General features: G+C 34.3%; 1 non-coding gene across 1 annotated transcript; it reads left to right on the top strand.

Moving 5' to 3' along the window:
* The first annotated feature begins 14941 nt into the window (after positions 1–14941).
* On the top strand, positions 14942–15045 carry LOC120084349 (small nucleolar RNA R71). The gene has a single exon (XR_005483708.1). It is a non-coding gene; the product is annotated as a small nucleolar RNA R71 (small nucleolar RNA).
* The last annotated feature ends 6541 nt before the right edge of the window (positions 15046–21586 follow it).

Below are 21586 nucleotides of genomic sequence, written 5' to 3'. Positions count from 1 at the left end.
TCTCCATACTTAGCTCTTTTCTCGACTACTAAAGGTGACCACTTGATACCACCTCCAAAGCATGGTTCTAATACTTAGCCAAAATTTCTGCTTTCAAATTTTCCAGCTTGGGTTCCCATTAAGTATTCTTAACTCCAAGGCATAGTTTAGGGGCTTAACTAAACTTTTTCCTTAAATTATGAGTTCTTTGATGGAATTAGTGTCCTAAATCTCCTGGTAGTCTCGTAGTTTGTAAACATATTCTTATTAATAAAATAAGTGTTATTTTATAAGCTTTTACTCAATCAATTAAACAAAGATACGAGGTTATTTTTTGTAACTTAAGCATGTATGTGGAGACATATAAGTGGATCATGCCTCAAGTAATAACCTAAATGGTCTGTAGTAGATGGATAAATGAGGGATACCTTATTCTTGTGACACTACGGATATAACCCACTTTGTAGATGTTACAAATGTTGTAAAGTGCTACAAATAATCTGATCCTGACCATTCATGTAGAGGCATGCGAGCGGGGTATCCTATATAAAGAGTTTGTATAAGATTGGACCACGAAATGATTAGTCTTTTTATATAACGCTATTTATAATTGAGACTTACATTTCACTAGAATGACCATAGGTGACATGACCTTAATCCTAAGTGAGTTGGGAACTCCTGTTCATGAGGGCGATCCTTTGATTTGTATGGGTGAGAGTGGCCAGATTTCCAATCAACAAGCCTACCATTTTGGGGATTCGTCTGATTGGGGATTTGGGAACTCAACTACACAAGACGGATTTCACTCCTTCCCCGAAGCAGAGGTAAGTAGATAAATTGATCCCTTAAGAACTGATTTCGGGTCTTGAACATAATGGCCACACTCTCTCTTCGGAAGAGAGGACTCAGTCATAGTAGGACTATGACTTATTGTTCATTAGAGAAATCAGTTGTACTTAAGGAGTTAGATGTAACTATAGGGACAAGACAGTAAATTGGCCCAACTGTACTTACGAGCGATTTGTGAAGGGTCATTGTACTGTTGATTGGTTGTATGGACACATAAATATATCTATAATGTGAAGAGTGCAACTGTTGGTATTTAGTGAAGTACCCGACAGTTAACATATGGTAGATCTCATGATTAAATAGTTTAGTCAGTTATTCATGTACCATTGGAGCTTCCAACTACAGGTCTATAAGGTCCCTTTGGTAGCTCAATGGGTTCAAGTTGAAAATCAGATTTTGGATTAGTTTGAAGTATTCAAATTAATAAGAGGAAATTTGATTATATATGATATAATTAAATTGATTCAATTATATGTGATATAATATATATGATGTATTTGATACATTATTAATTGGAGGAATTAATATAAATGTGATTTATATTAAATGCCATAAAAGAGAAAAAGAACTATGGTTTATATGTTGCATATGATGAAATATTGAAACTATAGGTTATAAATATAATATGATAAGTTAGTTATTATATTTATTTATAATATATTAATTATATGATAATTAATTATTTTTTCTTTAATAATCGACTTGAGTGGGAGGTTATGCACGGTTTATGGAAACTTTGAGATAAAAAAGAAAATAGTTTTTCAAAATCAGATGATGATTCATTATTGTATCGTTTCACAAAAAAAAAAAAAAAAAAAAACTATCGAGTAAAAGAGTTTTACTAAACGATAGTATCTCACAGCCTAAATGATCAAGTATCGAGTTTATTATACGATAGTTACTCGTTGCTACACGATCGAGTAGCAAGTCTATACGATAGGCTTCTTCTTCTACACGATCGAGTATCAACTCTATACGATAGACTTCCTTCCTCTGTCGCATACTCAATTGTCTACTCGATCGTTTACCTCCTTCATTCCTCTATCCAAAGTCATCAGAGCCCACAACTCTTGGATTCTTACACCGAGAATACCAAGGTAACGCTTGTGGTGATGTTCTTGTTCTGTTCAAGACTCAAGGATCGAGTTGAACTCAATAGTGATTAAGGATTCTTCAGTTCGCGTTGTTGGTTGTTTTGATCGTTGCATTCGAGTTTTTCTTTGGACGCGTTACTAATTGATCGGGGGATACTAAAAGAAGAAGTTCTTCAAAGGTATTGTATACTCGATCCTTTGTGTTTAATTAAAGAAGTATGCTTGTAATTTATTCTTTATGCATAATCTCTTCCGTTAGACTGTAATCGTTTATGTTCTTTCTCAATCGACTTTGGAACGATCCGCTTCCGCTAACTAGATTTTATTTAGAGTTCCTTCAATTGGTACCAAAGCCAGGTTGTTCTAATATTCCAAATTCCATTATTGTATTGAACTTTATTTTACAATCTTGGTAGGTTTTAAGTGTTTTCTACAATGCATTTAAGTGTTAAGTGTGTTTGTGGATAGTTTGATGGACATTTGTTAATTTGTAAGGGCCCCTGCGTTTTTGGGCATAATTAACTAGCAATCGAGTTTGTATTCAAGTTTATTTTCGTTGTTTGTGTTGTTTGTGATGAAGTTTCAAATACGCATGGAGATGTTGTTCACTTTAAGGAAGAAGACCAAAGGTTGGTCGCATCGTGTAGCCCATGCTAAACGATCATTTAAATTGACTAAACGATCGTGTGGAAAAGGTCCACTCGATCATATAGTATTTACTAAGCGATCACATGGCTGATGCTAAACGATCGAGTGAAGAGTTTATTTGGTCGTGTTGCGTTGGCTATTCGATCGCATAGACGCTTAGGGTAAACGATTGCATAGAGTATATGATACTTGATGCATGGTGGGCGCGTGCACTAAACAATCGTATAAGCCATTTTTTTCTAAGTCAACTAAGCCCTAGGTTCTTAAAATACTCAGTGGGAGGAAAAGATATATATGATATGTCAATTCCACTCATGTTTCTCCCTTAATGTTCACATCACGAGATTCATGCTTGGCCTCGTTGCGCCCTGGGAGGGTCCCCCTTCAGATGGTGTTTGCATGAGTCAATATCAAGGTGAATGAAGAGAGTATTTATAGTAAGTGGGAGAAGGTTATGTGTTAACATGTCTTGCGGTCTCCTTCATTGGTTTGCACCGTGAGACCTTCTTACACAGCCTCGAGGCGCCCTGGGAGCGTCCCTCTTCAGATGGATTATGCGGTTGGTCAATATCAAGGCGAACTCCAGAAATGGATAGAGTCGCTTTAGATTTTGCTCCAATCGGTTTTCCCCTTCGGATTAGCTACTTGGGGCGGAACTCTAGGATCTAAAATGAAGGGTCACACTACGGGAAATTGTTAAGCAAGTTAATGATTTCTTGACCAAATCAATGATGGCTAGTCGTTATAGGAATAAGAGTTGTTCTGGTGTAATGATTGGTTGAGAGTATCTCAATTCAAAGGAGGTATAAATTGACTACCCTTCGGTGGCTTTTGTCCTAAACCACTGAAGCGTCATTGCAAAACTAGATGTGTTATGGGGTTCATTTAGATTTTTCTAAACCTGATTGGATTTGTTTTAAAGAGTAATTGCTAAAATCTAACGTAGATCAATATGTTTGTTTTTCCAGCAACATGTCAGTGCTTGATATTCCTTTAGTTGCCTTTTCTTCTTTGATAGATTATATACGTTGGAAAGAGTCTATTAAAACATATTTCATGGTAAACGACCTCAATTTTGTCATGTTTGAGGAGTGTCCTCAAGTCCCGACCCTTGCTGCATCGCGAAATGTTCGTAATGCATATTAGGTGTGGATGAAGGCTAATTTGATGGCTCGACTTCACATTTTGGCTAGCATACCTGATGCATTGGCCAAAAGGGTTGAGAACATGGTCATTGCAGGTGAGATCATGAACTTATTGCAAGAATTGTTTGAATGTAAGTTCTCACTTTTTGAAAAAAATGGGATTGATTACAAAGAAACAAATGGTGCCAGTTCCCAACATAATCTTCAGTCCTTCTTGAGTGTCAAGGGACTAAAAGAGAAAACAGTGCTGACTTTGATGAGGTTCATCATCGAGAATTGTTCTCTGAAATAGAACTTGGAGTTTATCTAGGTTCTGATACTGATCCAACTATTCTCCAGAAAAGGAAGAAATCCGAAGACGATAAATGTGATTTATTTGTCTTGGAGACATGCTTGGTAAAGAATGATGATTCTTCCTAGATACTTGATTTAGGTGCTATTAACCACGTATGTTCTTCTTATCAAGGATTTAGTTCCTGGAAACGGTTGGAAGCTGGAGAGTTGACTCTTAGAGTTGGTACTGGTGAGGCCGTTTCAACTATTGCTGTAGGTAGCCTTAAGTTATTTTCGGACAAGAAACGTTATCTGTTATTGGATTTCCTCATATTAAAAGGAACTTAATTTCAGCTTCTTATCTAATTGAACAAAGTTATTCCATCTATTTTTCTGAGAATAAAGTGTTTATTTTTAAGAATGGTATGGAGATTGGTTTTGGTTCAATGGAAAATAACTTGTATGTACTAAATCGTTAGTCTTAAAAGCCTTGCTTAATACTGAAATATTCAAAATAGAAACAACTATAAAAAGATCAAGGGTTTCTTCTAAGGAAAACACCCATCTTTGGCGTTTAAGGTTAGGTCACATCAATCTCAATAGGATTAAGAAGTTGATGAAATGTAGACTTCTAAATGGTTTAGAAGAAAACTCTTTGCCTGTATGTGAATCTTACCTTGAAGACAAAATGACCAAACAACCTTTTACTAGAAAAGGTTATAGAGCCAAGGAAACCTTGGAGCTTATACATTCAGACCTCTGTGGTCCGATGAGTGTAAGAGCTCGAGGTAGGTATGAATATTTCATCTCTTTCATAGATTATTATTCTAAATATGAGTATCTATATCTAATGCAACATAAGTCTGAGGCTCTTGAAAATTTGAAGAAGTATAAGACTGAAGTTGAAAACTTGTTAGGTAAAAAGATAAAAACACTATGATCTGATCATGGTGGAGAGTATATGGACTTAGAATTCCAGAACTATATGATAGAACATGAATCACATCTTAACTCTCAGCTCCAGGTATACCTCAACAGAATGGTGTATCAGAAAGGAGAAATAGAACCCTGTTAGACATGGTTCGGTCTATGATGAGTTATGCTCATCTTCTAGACTCGTTTTAGGGATATGTAGTAAAGACTGCAGTTTACATTTTGAACAATGTTCCCTCAAAGAGTATTTCTGAAATGCCTTTTGAGTTATGGAGAGGTCGTAAAGGTAGTTTCTGCCACTTCAGGACTTGGGGCTGTCCAGCCCACGTACTTGTGACTAACCCTAAAAAGTTGGAACCTCATTTGAAAGTTTGCCTATTTGTAGGCTACCCCAAAAAAACGAGGGGTGGATATTTCTATGATCCAAATGAGAATAAGGTGTTTGTATTGACAAATGCTATCTTCTTGGAAGAAGACCACATAAAGGATCATAAGCCACGAAGTAAGCTTGTTTTAAATGAGATTTCTAATAAGACTACTAAGAGTTCAACAAAAGTTGTTGAACAGGCTAATAGATCAACAAGAGTTGTTGATGTCGGTTCATCTAGTCAACCATCTCAAGATATAACAAAATTTTAGAACTATCAATGATAGACGTAGGTAGACACTGATAGACTTCTATCAGTGTCTATCAATGCCACTGATAGACACTGATAGAAGTCTATTAGTGTCTATCAGCATCTATCATTGATAGTTCTAAAATTTTGCTATATTTTGTAAATATTTTGATTCATTTTTCTATATTTAAAAACAACCTTTAATTATATATGATATAATTAAATGTTTAATTATCGAATTAAACAATTTGGAGAGTTGTGAATATTTAAATATGATTTAAATATTATATACATAAATAAGAATTCATGTTCGAGATTGGTATTGAGCATTATTTTAATCTTTGATATTAAAATCAATTTAATTAATTAAATTGTTTAATTAATAATTTAAAATTAATCATTAGAATTAATTTTTATTTAATATTAATAATTGAATTATAATCATTTAAATGTGAAATTCATTTTTGAACGTTGGATTTTTGAAATTCAAATTAAAATTGATTTTTGTGGAAAATTTAATTAAAAATGAAAAATATGGAAAGTGGGTTTATCCCACATTTTTCACTCAATCCCACTAACTTAGTGCCTGATTTGGTGTCTTCATTTTATGTAATTTGATTGCATGAACTTTTTTTTTTTTTTAATAAAAGGGAAGTGTAATATTTAATATACAATTATTTAGTTAAATTGGTAACGTTGATGGTATGACCATTGAGTTTTGAAAATTATAACTTATGAATAATGGGATGTGGATGCATATAGTTTAAGATTTGATATTTTACGTGATACATGATTTTATATTGGATTTAGAGAAAACCACGTTGTATTCTAGTTGGCTTATATTGGCAATCTTTTTCTTGTAAGGTAATAATTTGCATAAGTCAAATATGTCCTAAGATATTTGAAAGCCGTTTCATATAGAACTTAATCTGTCCACTTTATGAGATAATATGGTACAATGATTGACTATGAGGACATATGTAACCAATAAGTCGTAGAAATAAAACATAATACGAGAAACATCTTGTCGGTGAATAGATGGTTTTTGTTGACATAATAAATTGAATTATATAAAAGAATTATCTAGGCTAAAGTGTGAGAGGATCTCCTAGATTGTCTAGGACTAGACATGTCTCTAGTGTGCTAGGGGAAGTGGGGGAGCATGTAGGGTATAGAGTATGCCTTAGGATAGATGTCTCACCGACTTACATTTCCTCGGCTTTAGTGCAAGTGGGAGATTGTTGGGATGTATGTCCTAAAGCCTCATAGTTATATGTTATTTGAATCAATGGTTGATTAATTTTATATAATAATCCATTATACAAAGATCCAAGATTATCTGATGTGACTTAAACATGTATGTGGAGAGATATAGGTGGACCATGTTTAAGTGATAATCTAAATGGTCTATAGTATATGGATAAGGTTGGGTGTCTTATCCTGGTAACACTACTGATACAACCCGTTTTGTAGTTGTTACAATTGTTGTAAAGTATTACAAATGATCTGATCTTAATCGTTCATGTGGAGACATGTGAGCAAGGGTATTCTATACGAAGAGTTTGTCTAAGACCGGACAACGAAATGCATAGTCTCTCTTTATAAGACCGTTGCTAGAAGAGACTTACATTTTACCAAGATGACCATAGGTGACTTGACATGAATCTTGAGTGAGTTTTGAACTCCTACCTGAAAGAGTTGACATTCAACATGCGGAAGAGATTTGAATCTTAAGCACTCTAATTACACTAATTTTAGTAAATAAGCATGCAAGGTCATATATAGCAAATTAGGATTAGAATGTACAACCCTGTAGAATCCAAAAATGATGCAATCCCTCCTTGTTTTCTAATCGTGAATGGTTCGTAGACAACCACAAGAGTCTTTCCCGCTATTCTTCGACCTTGGAACAGATCTTCGATCCAAATTGAGAAGAAATTGAAGAGAATTTTGGGATTGAAGATATTTTGGTGTGAGAATTTGAAAGAACAAAATTCTTTCAAAAAACAAATTTGCATGAACTTTATCCTCCACCAATTTTCTTATATTTATAGTGTAATTAGATGCAAAGAGACTTAATATGAAGTTGACACTTAATTTTAGTAAGGGGTTCGTTAGTTTATTCGATTTAGGCTTTTACAAGTTCAATTTACATATTCAATAACCATTTTATTGAATATACCTCAATAACATTTTTATTGCAAAATAGAATATGTTTAATGTTTAAAAATTGCGAGTTTTAGGACATACAACCCAACAAACTCCCACTTGGAATAAACTCCAGTGGGATTACATATATACAAAGTTGTGTATGAGAGAATAAAATATAAATACAATAAACTAGGGCATTAGATACCCATGAATTCTTCCAGTTGCCCTATAAGTCTCGTAATCGTAGTCCGACTAGGTGACCCTTGAACACTTTAGCCGCGAGGGCCTTTGTAAACAAATCAACTCTGAGGCGATTTGCATGATGATCACGTCTCCTCGATGTACTATCTCCTTGATGAGATGGTACTTGTGCTCGATGTGCTTTCCGTGCTGATGGCTTCTTGATTCTTTCAAATTAGCAACTATTACCACAATAGAGTGTGATAGGCAGATACATATTTGGAATTACTTCCAAATCAATTAACAATTTCCTAAGCCATATTGCTTCTTTCGTTGCTTCAGATGTAGCTACATACTCCACTTCCATAGTGGAGTCGACAATACAACTTTACTTTATACTCCTCCATACTATAGCTATTCTTTTAAGAATGAATATTGATCCTGAAGTTGATTTTCTTGAATCAATATCAGTCTAAAAATCAGAGTCAGTGTATCTTATAAGGATCAAATCCTTAGCACCATACACAAGCATATAGTCCCTCGTTCTCCAAAGAACCTTTAACTTATTGGTCTTAACGAAGATAAGTGGGAGGAAAATAAAAGTATTTAATGAAAGTTTTATTATTTTGATAGGATAAAGGAAATTATTATTTTGAGGTCAAAGGCTAAGTTGGTTTGGCTTCTTAAGTTAAGAGTTCGTTGGTTGCAAGCATTTGAGATTGACTTCAATTGGTTTTCCTTCGAAAATTTGGAGATGTTATATGAAAGGAGGTATAGACTTTTATGGATAACTAAAGTTTGAAGTACTATTCACTTGGATCGATGAAGTAATTTGAAAGCAAGATGATGAGGTGAGGATTAAGTATCAAAAGCTTTTCGAGATTTAAACTTTCAAGGACGAAAGTTCTAAAGGTGGGAAGAATGTAACATCCCGAGTTTTTAGGAAAATTTAAGTTAATTATCTCAAATTGTTGAGTTTTAGTTTCCCTAATCTTTGGAATTTGGAATCAAATTGTTACAGTTGAATAAGTTTTATTGGTTAATGTGGATTCTTTGAGTAGAGTTTTAAATTAATTTGAAGTGATAATTGAATTATTTGGATAAGAAATTTTGAGATTTTGTGAAATTTGAAAGGAAAAGAGAAAATTGTGGTTTTAAAATTTTACCCTCTTTAATTTTGGCATTTTGATCCAAAATTTAAGTAAAAAATTAGGAGAAGATATTTGATTTATTTGGAAGTTATTAAATCAAGTATCTAAAAATATTTGTAAATTTGGAAAGTTGGAATTTAATTTTGGGATTTAGGATTATTGAAAAGAAGTGATTTAAAGTTGGTGAATTTATTTTAAGGTTTATTTAATTAATTGGAAAAGAGGTGAAATATTTGAGTTTGATGTGATATATTTATTAAGGAAAAAAAAAGAAATATATATCAAATTAAATTCAATTTGGAGGGAAAGTAGTTAATTTGGAATTGGAATTAAGAGATGGATGGTTATAGATGGATTTGAAGTTATATGAATTTAATTTGGAGTTATTGTCAAAATCAAATTCAATTTGGAGGGAAAGTAGTTAATTTTGAATTGGAATTAAGAGATGGATGGTTATAGATGGATTTGGAGTTATTGTCAAAATTAAATTCAAAATTATGTAGGCTGATTGTCAGATCGTTATGGGAAAAATGTAACATCCCTTGTATTCGTAATTTTGAATTAAATTCACATGAATTTATGTCATGTGGTTTTAAAATTGGAGTATTAAATTCACATGAATTTATCTCCTCCCTCCATCTCTATCTTCTCTGCTCGTCCGCCGCCACTGATATGCCGCACAGATTTTCTTTTCTTTGTCACTTTTCTTGTTGGATCTTGGCTTCGAGATTGAAGTTAGTGTGGAATTCATTTGCTGTTTAATGGGTTGATTTTTTTGGCATTTTTGGCATAGTTTGGGAATGTTAAGTTGAGTGTTGTTAGTGTTTGATTGCTTGAGCTAGTCTTTGAATTACGACTCGAGGTAAGTAATCTTACTATTGGAACAACCCTTGTGTCAAATGATAAATTTAAGATTTATTTTGAGGATTCTAAGACCGTTTACAAGAATAATTTTGTTGATTCTGAGGTTTTAGTTTAGAAAAGATATAGGAGCACGTGATAATATGTCTGAAGTATGTTATAGGTATGAGCATGATTTTAGAATTTTAGGAGACATATTTAAAGGACGATTGAGCATGACCCTAAATTATGAGTTAAGTGGTACTACCACTAGAATGTCTTAAAGCTAGTCAAGAGTTAGGCATTTATCGATGTATATGGTTATGTGATTTATTATGAAAGTATGTATGCTATATGATATATTATGAAATTTCAAACGTTTAATTGTTTACATGATTTAGTGTATGAAAGTGATGTACTAGAGTTGATTCATTAAAACTAGATTAAACACGTATGTAAAATTAATTAACATCACCTTGATGAGGAGATTTTAGAGGACTCATGATTATGCGAATGTTATATGTAATGCGAAGTTAGATGCAACCTCTTTTCCTTTCCAGATTATTTGACTACATGAAAGTGATGCATGTCCGAAGGCACTAGTACATGAAATAGATGTACTAGGTTTGGTGTGTATGAAAGTGATACATACCTAGAGGGTACTGGGGTGTACGTAAGAGGTGCACGCTCAATGGGTTATGTGTATACGAAAGAGGTGTATACATAACCATTTGTACGAAAGAGGTATGCATCCCTATATTCATAGAGAGAATCTGGGGTGTGGTAAAAGGTACACACTCGGTAGGTTATGTGTATACGAAAGAGTTGTATGTACAACCATATATACATAAGAGGTACACATTCAGTGAGTTATGTGTATACAAAAGAGGTATATGCATAACCATGTGTACAAAAGAGGTACACGCCCCTTCATTCATAGAGAGGACCTAGGGTGTATGTAAGAGATCACTCTAGGGGAAAGGAAAAAAAGAGTGAGCCATGGAAGGAAAATCTTCAGGTCCCACTAGTAGAGAGTTTCAGTTCATGTTGCATTTATTGGACATAAATGCTTAGCCTGACCCCAGTAGTGAGGTTACTTACTGAGTATTTTATCCTCATCCTTTCTTATGTTATATTTTTCAAGTAAGAACAAGGACGTCAGTGAGTGACAGAAGGAATTCGTGACCGTGCCATTGAGACCAAAGAAATGCTTCCGCTCATGTTTTTATGTTTTAGTGTTTTAAAATTCTAGTCTTGATGTGAGAATTTAGAGTTTCATAGTTGAAATTTTTATTTATTAGACTTCATGAAATTTATTATGAAATATTTTCAGTTATTTGGATGTTACAAAAGTATTTATGTAAATAAATTCGTTTGATTTAGTTAAAATTTGTGAGAGAGTTGTTTTGGGATTTATACATGTATGAAGTAACGACCTTGTATAAATCCTAGAAAGTTCGAGTTGTTACTGGTTGCTCGATTGTGTTTGGCTCTAATCAAAAGAAGATGTTCATCTCTAGCTAATACTATTCATTGAAACACTCGAGCAAGTCGCCTTTGTGAAATACCTTGTGCCTATGTCCATTGACCTTGAATGTCTTCCCATCTCATAGCTCATCACCCCAACTATACCATACGGGTAAACCTTAGTACCATTGAAAGGGCCTTACCATTTGGAACGTATTTTACCTGGCATGAGTTTTAAGCGAGAGTAAAAGGCAACACTTTTTTACTGACTTCAAATTGCATTGGTGTAATCATCTTGTCATGGAAGTCCTTGGTTCTCTCCTTGTAGATTAGCGAATTCTCAAAAGCCTCTAACATTATTTCTTCCAATTCCTGTATCAAAATTATCCTTGCCTCTCCTGCCACCTCAGAATCCCAATTGCATTGTTTTGCTACCTAATAAGCTTTGTGTTGGATCTCCACTGGAAGGTAACAAGCTTTCCCAAAAACCATCTTATAGGGAGACATCCCAATAGGGGTTTTATAGGTTGTTTGGTGTACCCAAAGAGCGTCATCCAATTTAAGGATCCAGTCCTTTTAGCTCGGGTTCACCACCTTCTCAAGGATTGACTTGATCTCCCTATTAGAAATATCTACCTATTCATTTATTTGAGGGTGGTATAGAGTGGTGATACGATGCTACACATCATATTTTTTCATTAGAGATGAAATCACCTTATTGCAAAAATGAGATCCTTGATCACTAATAATCACTCGTGGGAAGAAAAACCTACTCAAAATATTAGACTTTAAAAAACCTACAAGAGCTTTTGAGTCATCAGTAAGATTTGGCTTCCACCCATTTAAAGATATAACCACAACATGCAATATATATTTAAAGCCACAAGAAGAAGGAATGGGCCGTATGGAGTCCAAACCCCAAACATTAAATATTCCACAAAATAAAGTAGGGACTTGGGACTTCTCATTCCTACGAGAAATACTACATGACTTTTGACATCTTTCGCAAGTTTTGTAGTAAAAATTTGCATCCCTAAAAAGAGTTTCCTAATATAATCTTGAATCTAGGTCTTTCTTTGCAGTATGCTTTTGGCTAAAATGCCCCTGTTGTGAAAAACTTGTTGTATGCTTCATCGTGTTAGAACTGACGTTGTGCTGAGATAAATTATGTGTCAGGTTGTAGCTATGTTATGCGTTCAGCTACAATTGTCATAAGTTTTCTTATATCAAGTCCAAGTGTAAACAAGATATAAGTTTCTCGGTACGAATCAAGGTCGAACACATGGATTCGTTTACTAAAATGTTTGTGTGATTGATATGTTTGAGGCGAGAGCTAATTAAATTACAACAGAGGAAAAGAAATTAAAGGCATGTGATTGTGAACCTATGCGATGAAATTAACTAAGCAAGTGATGAGCAACTTAAGAATGATCCTGAGAATTCTAAGAGAACAACATCTTTAACTTGTAGTGAAAAATGAATGGAGAAAGCAGGGTTAGGGGAAGTCAATTCTAAGTTCCTAAATCTAACATTAAGGGTAATCTAGGCTCTCCAACAGTTCATCGCACACCTCTCGGTGGCCAACCGTATTTATCATATCTCTATGATGCATGAATAATGTTGCATTGTGCATAAAGTTATTTCTATTTCTAGAAATACTTCCTATTTTACTTAGTGAGTTCCACAACTACTTACTCTCTCAAGCAATTGGTTATAGCTACTTGACTCTATGAATGATCATAGGAAAGCATTTACATAGTCATACACTAAAAAAACCTAATTAGCCCTCAAAACTTACACTTAGCTCATGGTATTAAACTTTCCTTTATTCTGTGGAGTTTAGTTACCCATGATAAAGGAAAAAGCAATTGTAAAGACAGATGAGATGACGAAAGTAGTCATGAAAATATATAGAAGTATAAATGCCAATTACAAAATGAGTTAATGTCTTAGTCACAAAATGCAATACAACAAGGAAAATAAAGAAGTTAGTGATGTGCAGTTATTAGCAATCTCTTTCTTCAATCTGATGGGGTGCTAAGACTGCTGGTGAGGTTGATGGCAGTATGATATGAAGAAGACTCTCTTAAGCACTTGCTGCACGCGAGTTTTTTCGATGGTAAATTGGAGGGTCTTTTAGAAGTGGGAGAATGCTCAGGGATGCTTTCAAATGTGCTCTTGCTTGAACTAAAATTATATGTATCTGTTCTTCTTTTCTCTCTGAACATCAAGGCTCTATTTATAAAGCCGTGCGTTGACAGCTTTGGGTCTTCCACTCTGATTAGTCACCATCTTTGACTTGGTTTGTGAGAATGTTAACATTGCTATCATGGTCAACATCCTGAAGTTGTGGCGAAAGATCAACTTGGATAGTGTCAAAGATCTTAAGGCATGCGATCAAATGTGGCAGAAGATCCACTGGAATGTTGATATGAAGCTGCTTAAGGATGTTTAGAAATCTCTTGAACTGATGGCTGTCATCTTTCTTAGCTTGTTGGGGAATGGTGGCAATGCGGTCAAGACTCCACTTGCTTTGTTTTTCTTCCTCGCCGCAACATGATCATACGACGAGGGTTTTGGATTAGATGATGCGGAGGCATCTTTCCTGGTAGTCTGTTGAAAACATGAGTAGTATCACTGGAAAGGTTATCCATTGGTTCATAATTTGCGGAATCGATTGGGATTATATGAGTCAAAATTTCTAATATTGCTGGAGTAGATGTCAATTTTTCGGAGTCTTGGGAGTTTGTTTCCGACTTAGCTAGTGTTGTTCCACTTCGCAATGTCACTGCTTGACACTGCTTCTTGCCATTACTATGAGGGGCTTTGGTGTTACTTGGTAGGGTGCTTAACGGTCTATTTTTTAATTTGCTGGCAGTCTATTCTACCTGCACTTCTAAATTCTAGATTGAGGACGCTTGACTTTCGATCAACGCATCATTCTTGTGAATATATTCTTTCAAAAGTAGTTCTAAGGATGAGGATGTGTTGGAACTTAACACATGTTGTGCGGTTGTGGGTAGGTTGATGGCCTTGATTGTGCTGATGGAATCCTAGGGGGTTTCCTCCATACGCTTGTTGCGGAGGTGCTTTTTGCTGCTCAGGCTTTTTCTGGTTTCCTCCCCAAGAGAAATTAGGGTGATTCTTCCAACCCAGATTGTATGTCTTGCTGAATAGGTTGTTGTGAATTGAATAAATGACCTGAGGGTTGTGCAGGCATACCTCATAAGAGTAAGGCTCCCCACAGTACATGCAACTTTACAACAACAACTTGATTCAGTTCATTAAGTTTAGCAGAGTTTGTGCTCAATACAATACACCTTGGTTAATAGCCATCATCTTCAAGAGGGAAGTGACTTAAGCCATCTCGGTAGCCAATGTGTTCACCACATTCGACTCAATCAACGCACCATTCATCTTGCGTTTATCACAATTCCTATTTCTATACGCATCATCTACACATTCATCGGTGTTCCTTGAAATCCTGTCCATAATTTCCTTGACTTCTATATATGTCGTGTCCATGAGCCTTAACTGTGACAGATGCATCGGTTATTGATTATGAAGCTCGGCTTAGTCCTTTATAGAAAATTTCCATTTGGACGCAGTCAGGTATGCTATTATGTGGGCAATTACGAACTAAACGCTTAAATCTTGCCCATGCATTACTCAAGGTTTCAAAATCATTCTGTTCAAAGCTAATAATGTCTTGCTGCCTCCTTGCATTGACAGTAGGTGGAAAAAATTTATGCATAAATCTCTTAATAAGTTGGTCCCATGAAACGATTTCATTTGGCTCCAAGGAATAGGCTCATTGCTTGGCCTCATCTTTGATAGTGTAGGGAAAGAGAGAGAGAGCCTGATCCCTTTTGACGTCATGCCATGAATAGTGAATGTGTTGCATATCTCCCCAGAGATGGTCAGATGGGCATGAGGATCTTCTCTAAGAGCCCCTCCAAATACCCTGTGGTTTAGATCATTTATAACATTATTGGCTTCATCTCGAATCGAGTGTTCCCATAAATCATTGGTCACATGATGTCAGAGAGAAATCATACAAGTTTGGGGCTACATAATTCTGCATTGGTATATTACGATCATTAGCCAGCAAGATTGGGTTATGTTGCCCCTGTTGTATAGACCATTCCCCCCCTTCAGGGCCATTGTTTTGATTGTTAGCCATATTCCTGTACTAGTTCCTTCTTTGGTTTCTATTGTTTCTAATCCTGTGACGGAATCTCGGTTTGATCTTTGGGTCAATATCGAATTCAAGTGTTGTACCCTCATTCATATATTATTTCTAGCTTGGTCACTTAAGCTAACAATACGCCTAAGATCAAATGGGTGCCTGCAAAAGCACAAAAAAAAAAAAAAAAAAAATATTAGTTGCCAAGTCCTTGACAACGATGCCAAAAACTTGTTGTGAAAAACTTGTTGTATGCTTGATCTTGTTAGAACTGATGATTCGCTAAGATACGTTATACATCGGATTATAGCTATGTTATGCGTTCAACTATGCGATTGTCATAAGTTTAATTATATCAAGTCCAAGTATAAACATGATATAAGTTTCTCGATGCAAACCAAGGTCGAACACTGGGACTTGTTTACTAAAATTTTTGTGTTATTGAACCTATGCGATGAATTTAACTAAGCAAGCAATCAACAACTTAAGAATGATCCTAAGAATTCTAAGAGAACAACAACTTAACTTTTAGTGGAAAATGAATAAAGAAAGCAAGGTTAGGGGAAGTCAATTCTAAGTTCCTACATCTAACATCAAGGGTAATCCAAGCTCTCTAACGGTTCATCGCGCATCTCTCAGTCGCCAACCATATTTATCATATCTCTATGATGCATGAATGATGTTTCATTGAGCTTAAAGTTATTTCTATTTCTAGAAATACTTCCTATCTTACTTATTGAGTTCCACAACTACTTACCCTCTCGGGTAGTTGGTTATATCTACTTGACTTTATGAGTGATCATTGGCAAGTATTTAGATACTCATACACTAAGCAAACCAAATTAACCCTCAAAACTTAGACTTAGCTCATGATATTAAACTTTCTCTTACCTTGTGGAATTTAGTTACCCATGACAAAGGAAAAAGAAATGGTAAAGACAGATGAGATGATGAAAGTAGTCATGATAATATATAGAAGTAGAAATGCCAATTACAAAATGAGTTAATGTCTTAATAAAAAAATGCAATATAACAAGGAAAAGCAAGAAGTAAGTAATAATGTACAATTATCAACAATCTTTTACTTCAATCTGATGGGGTGCTAAGGCTGCTGGTGAGGCTGATGGCAGTTTGATATGGAGAAGGCTCTCTCAAGCATTTGCTCCGACGTGTTTTCCAGTGGTAAATCAGAGGGTTTTTTGGAAGTTGGAGAATTCTCAGAGATGTTCTCAAATGTGCTCTTGCTCTAACTAAAATTATATGTATTTGTTCTTCTTTTCTCTCTGGACGTCAAGGCCTTATTTATAGAGCCGTATGCTGACAGCCTTGGGTCTTCTGCTCTGATTAGTCACCATCTCTGACTTGGTTGGTGAGAAAGTCAGCACTGTTATCATGGTCAACATTCTAAAGTTGTGGCAGAAAATCCATTGGGATAGTGTTAGAGATCCTAAGGCATGCAGTCAAATATTCCTTCATCGGGTAAGAGCTTGGTGCATGCGGATAGATCCTGCGATCAGCTGCAAAACATAACACTTCGTAACTCATGATATGCGGTCAGCAGGGATTTCAAATGTTGTTTAGCACAAATACAGTTTTAAGCATGATTTCTTAGTATTATCAACACATATTTAACCTATCTAACCTTATTATTCTAAGTAAAAGGCTACAATAACTTGCATTTCTACAAGTTATCATCCCCCTACATGTATGTTCGTGACAGTAAGCTAAGATAGAATAATATTTATCATTTAGGATACATCTTCTAAGTATTTGGTTAGAGTAAAATTTCCATAAGTACGGGTCTTCCCAAACATAAAATTTAGACTCACACTTTAGCTTATCTTGAGGACGCTTACTGAGATCTAGAGAAAGGCTACCTATAACAAGATAATTTACCAAATCCACACACCAGGTAGTCATTGGAATTTCGTCCACTTGCAAAAGAGTTTGATCTGGAAAGTCTCCATCAAATCGTAGGTGATAAGGCAATCTTAATCCCTAGCCTAACGATCCAAGCTATCATGAAAACAAGAACCTTTGAATCTAAAAAACTAACACCTCCTTATATGAATTTAGATCAACCAAGAAATCTTTTCTTGAGGTTTGTGTAATGGTTAAGATTAATGAAGTTACTAATGATGCAATTAGACTAAGATTGTTTCCTTTTTCTTCGTAGAATAGGGATAAAAAGGCTAGAGATCATCCAGAGATCATCCCATCGAAAAGTATCACCATTTAGGAGGAGTTAGCCCAAGCATTTTTGAATAAATATTTTCCTCCTACAAAGTCTTCTAAATTGAGGTATGAAATTGTTTTTTTTTTCCCAACAATCAGATGACAATTATTTGAAAGTTCATATTGGTACAGAGATCTCCTTAGGGGATGCCCATAACATGGATTCCTTAGTTGGTTGCAAATGCAATTCTTTTATGATGGATTAAACAATAACTAAATCCATTATAGATGCTACTATTGGAGGATCTCTTTTCTCTAAAACTGCTATAGAAGCATACACTATTCTAGAGAATATGGCCACTACAAGCTATAATTGGCTAAGTGATAGGGCTTCTACTAACAAAGTAGCAGAAATTTATGAGGTTGATGAGGTAAGTGCTATCAAAGCTCAATTGACCATAATTACTAATGCTTTGAATAAACGGACTATAGGTGATCAAGCATAAAATTCACTATCCATAGCCTCTTTAGCAGCTAAGACAGCTGAAACTCAACAAGTTTTGGATTCATAGGATATTGAGACAGTTTACTATGTAGATAAAGTACAATATAGAAGTCAACAACAAGTTCCTACATGTTACCACCTAGGTTTGAGAAATCATGAAATTTTTTTTTATGCAAATAACATGATTTTTTTGGCCCATCCAGGTTTTTCTCAAGCTGAAAGGAAACCATCTGTGGAGGAATTGATGATGGATCTTAGCAAGGTAACCAAGGAGAAAACATCTACATTGGAGAGTTCAGTCCTATCATCTTAGGCACCATACAAAGCCACAACAAATCCATCGAAAACTTGGAGATGCAAATGAGTCAAGTAGCTTCCGCTGTGCACACTAGAGAGGTAAGTTTCCTAGTTGCCCTAAGAAAAATCCTAAAGAAGAATGCAATGCAATAACTCTTAGGAATGACAAAGAATTGAACAAGCCTGTTGTAGATGAGGATGAACCAAAGAGGAGGTTAAACCCACCATTGGTCATGAGCCTACAAAGGAGAAATTTATAGAAAAGTCTAAGTAAAAAACAAGGAGTACTTCTAACTCTTTACCTTTTGTCCCTAATACTATTCCATATCCTAAAAAATTTCATAAAAAGAAGGAAGATGCATAGTTTTCTAGATTTCTTGAAATATTTAAGAAGTTGCATATTAACATACCTTTTATTAAAGCTTTAGAGAAAATGCAAAAGTATGATTCATGAAAGATGTCCTTTCTTGGAAGAAGAAGTTCGGTATGTATGAGACAATGGCTTTGAATGAAGAGTGTAGTACGGTAATACAAAAGAAATTGCCTCCAAAATTGATAGATCTAGGAAGTTTTTCTATTCCTGTCAATTAGGCAATATTATGATTAATAGAGCTTTATGTGATCTTGGAATTTCAATTAATTTAATGTCTTTGTCTAGTTTTAGGAAGCTTTACATTGGAGAGGTGAAACAAACAGTAATATCATTGAAATTAGCCAATCGATCTTATGCACATCCTTATGGCATTGTTGAAGATGTATTGCTTAAGGTAGACAAGTTCATATTTCCGACGGACTTTGTGGTGTTTGACATGGAAGAAGATGTCGATATTCCAAGGATCCTTGGAAAACTATTTTTGGCTATCGGTAGGGCTCTTACTGATGTGTAAGATGGTAAACTAACATTTAGATTCAATGATGAAGAGGTAAAATTTGATATTTACAAAACCTCTAAGCATGCATATATTGAGGTAAGTCATTAGCTTCATAAAACAAGTAAGTTGGTCAATACTTTCCCTTTCTCTAGTAAACGTGTCTTTGAATGTGGATTCTTCTTCTAAGGTGATTGATAAAATTGATGGAGTGATGCTACTACAAAAATGTATTACTTGACATTTTTTCACAATCAAATATCAGTTTTACTTGACGTTTTTAAACAGGTAAAATAATCTAGTGTCAAGAATAAGAGAAAATTTTTTACTGACTAAAAGCATCAAGCTGTAATTTACTTGATATTTTATAACTGCCAAGTATATGACATATTTTGACTTATTAGTGGTAAGTATCTAAATTTTTTACATTTATTATGGATCAAAGTTTTCATAACTTGATAGTTTTTACTTGTCAAATGTAATTTCTTCTTGACACTCCAAAACTTAAACTTAATGAATACTTGATACGTTTTGCTTGTCAAGTTTATGTGTTTTTTAAGAAAAAATTTATTATTAGAAATTACCTATAATTGTTGATGTTTTGAGATCCAATAATGATATAACTTAATTGAAGATCATAATTATTTATTAACCAAATAAACAAACAACACATATATATGAACAATTTAAGTATCAATAAATAAAAAGTTTTCACCAACCTAAGAAAGTTCATGTATATTGAACATATATATTATCATATAACAACCTCATGTTAACAAAGTTCATAACAAAGTTCAAATGAACAATTTCTAAGTTAGAAGAATAGGAACCCCATATAAACAGTTTCAAGAGTATAACTAACTATCAACCCCATATGAACACATTTACATACAATCAATCCCCCCAATTGAACAATTCCAAAAATTCCAACTATCAATCTCAGATGAAGTAGTCATAACCAAATCTTGCTCACTATGCTCCTGCCTCCACAAGAGTAATGTAGCTCACCTTGAACTTGTTGCTTTTAGCACCTACATACATTGAAATAACACACCAACAACCACACCATATAGATTGAAATAATTTAAAAATTACTAAAATTAAGCACCACAACCTACAAAGTTCTAAAAACATAAGGAAAAAGAAAATGGAAACATGATTCACAAACCTAACATGGAAAACAAATAAAAAAGTACATTTGAACTTGAAACTAAATCATCTTTTGAAATCAAAACATTGGATATGGCTACAAGTTGACTTGTACATTCGTAAATGTGAAGCTCAACTCAAACTAAAACTATCAAAGATATTGAATATGATATGATTTGGGAGTTTGAAGCTAAAAGTGCGGTTAATCAAGTTACAAACTAAAAAAAAACTATATATATATAAAATAAAATGGAATGAATTAAGTACCTCCAATGAGATGTCATAGTTCTTGGATGCCTTTTTTCGAAAAGATATAGCAATGGAGCTGGGTCCTATAACAAAAGATACACATCATATAACTTTTTAGAGCTTTCACACATAATATAAATATATCAACTCAGAATCCTAAATCAAAATCGCAAGAACGTATAGATAAGTTTTACCTCAAAACAACCTTAACACTTAAATTGAAGACTATGAATTAGGTTCCAATTAGAAAATGAGAATTTTCAAGAATCATAAATGAATGAAATGTTAAATAATATGCAATATGCCATCAATTCTTCCCCTAAAAGTCAAAATAAATATTATTCCTAAGCACTACAAAAATGAAAGAAGCACATTTGGGATATTATCAAAATAACAAGATAAAATGCGATTTCAAAGTGACAAATCAGATCATGATTTGGAACCTCGGAAGCAATTATGTAATATAATAGAACAATAGAATAGAGGACAAGACCATCAATTCTCTTGCATGAAAACTAATTTTTTTGGTTGCTACAAAACAATATTGGTCTAACAAAATTTAGTCAATTGGAGAATTACCTCCTTTATATGAACAAAAACCACCAATCCCTACCATAAGTGAAAATCTCTAAAATTTAGCTCAAAAAACATAGCCATGTAAAATTCTAGTTTAGTTTAGGAGTTATAAAAAAATATACAAATGCATATAAATAATAATCATACCTAGATGAGATCTTCTCTTAGGTGGTCTAAACACCAATCTATCCTTTCCCAGAATTGACAATCCCCCTTGCAATGGTTACTAAATGCAAGAAAAAGGGGAGAAGTA

Source organism: Benincasa hispida, chromosome 8 (assembly GCF_027475165.1).
Source record: "Benincasa hispida cultivar pf3 chromosome 8, pf3_genome.v1.1, whole genome shotgun sequence".
Lineage (NCBI taxonomy): Eukaryota > Viridiplantae > Streptophyta > Magnoliopsida > Cucurbitales > Cucurbitaceae > Benincasa > Benincasa hispida.
Note: the sequence above shows the minus strand (reverse complement) of the source record. Positions and strands in the feature narration are given on the sequence as shown.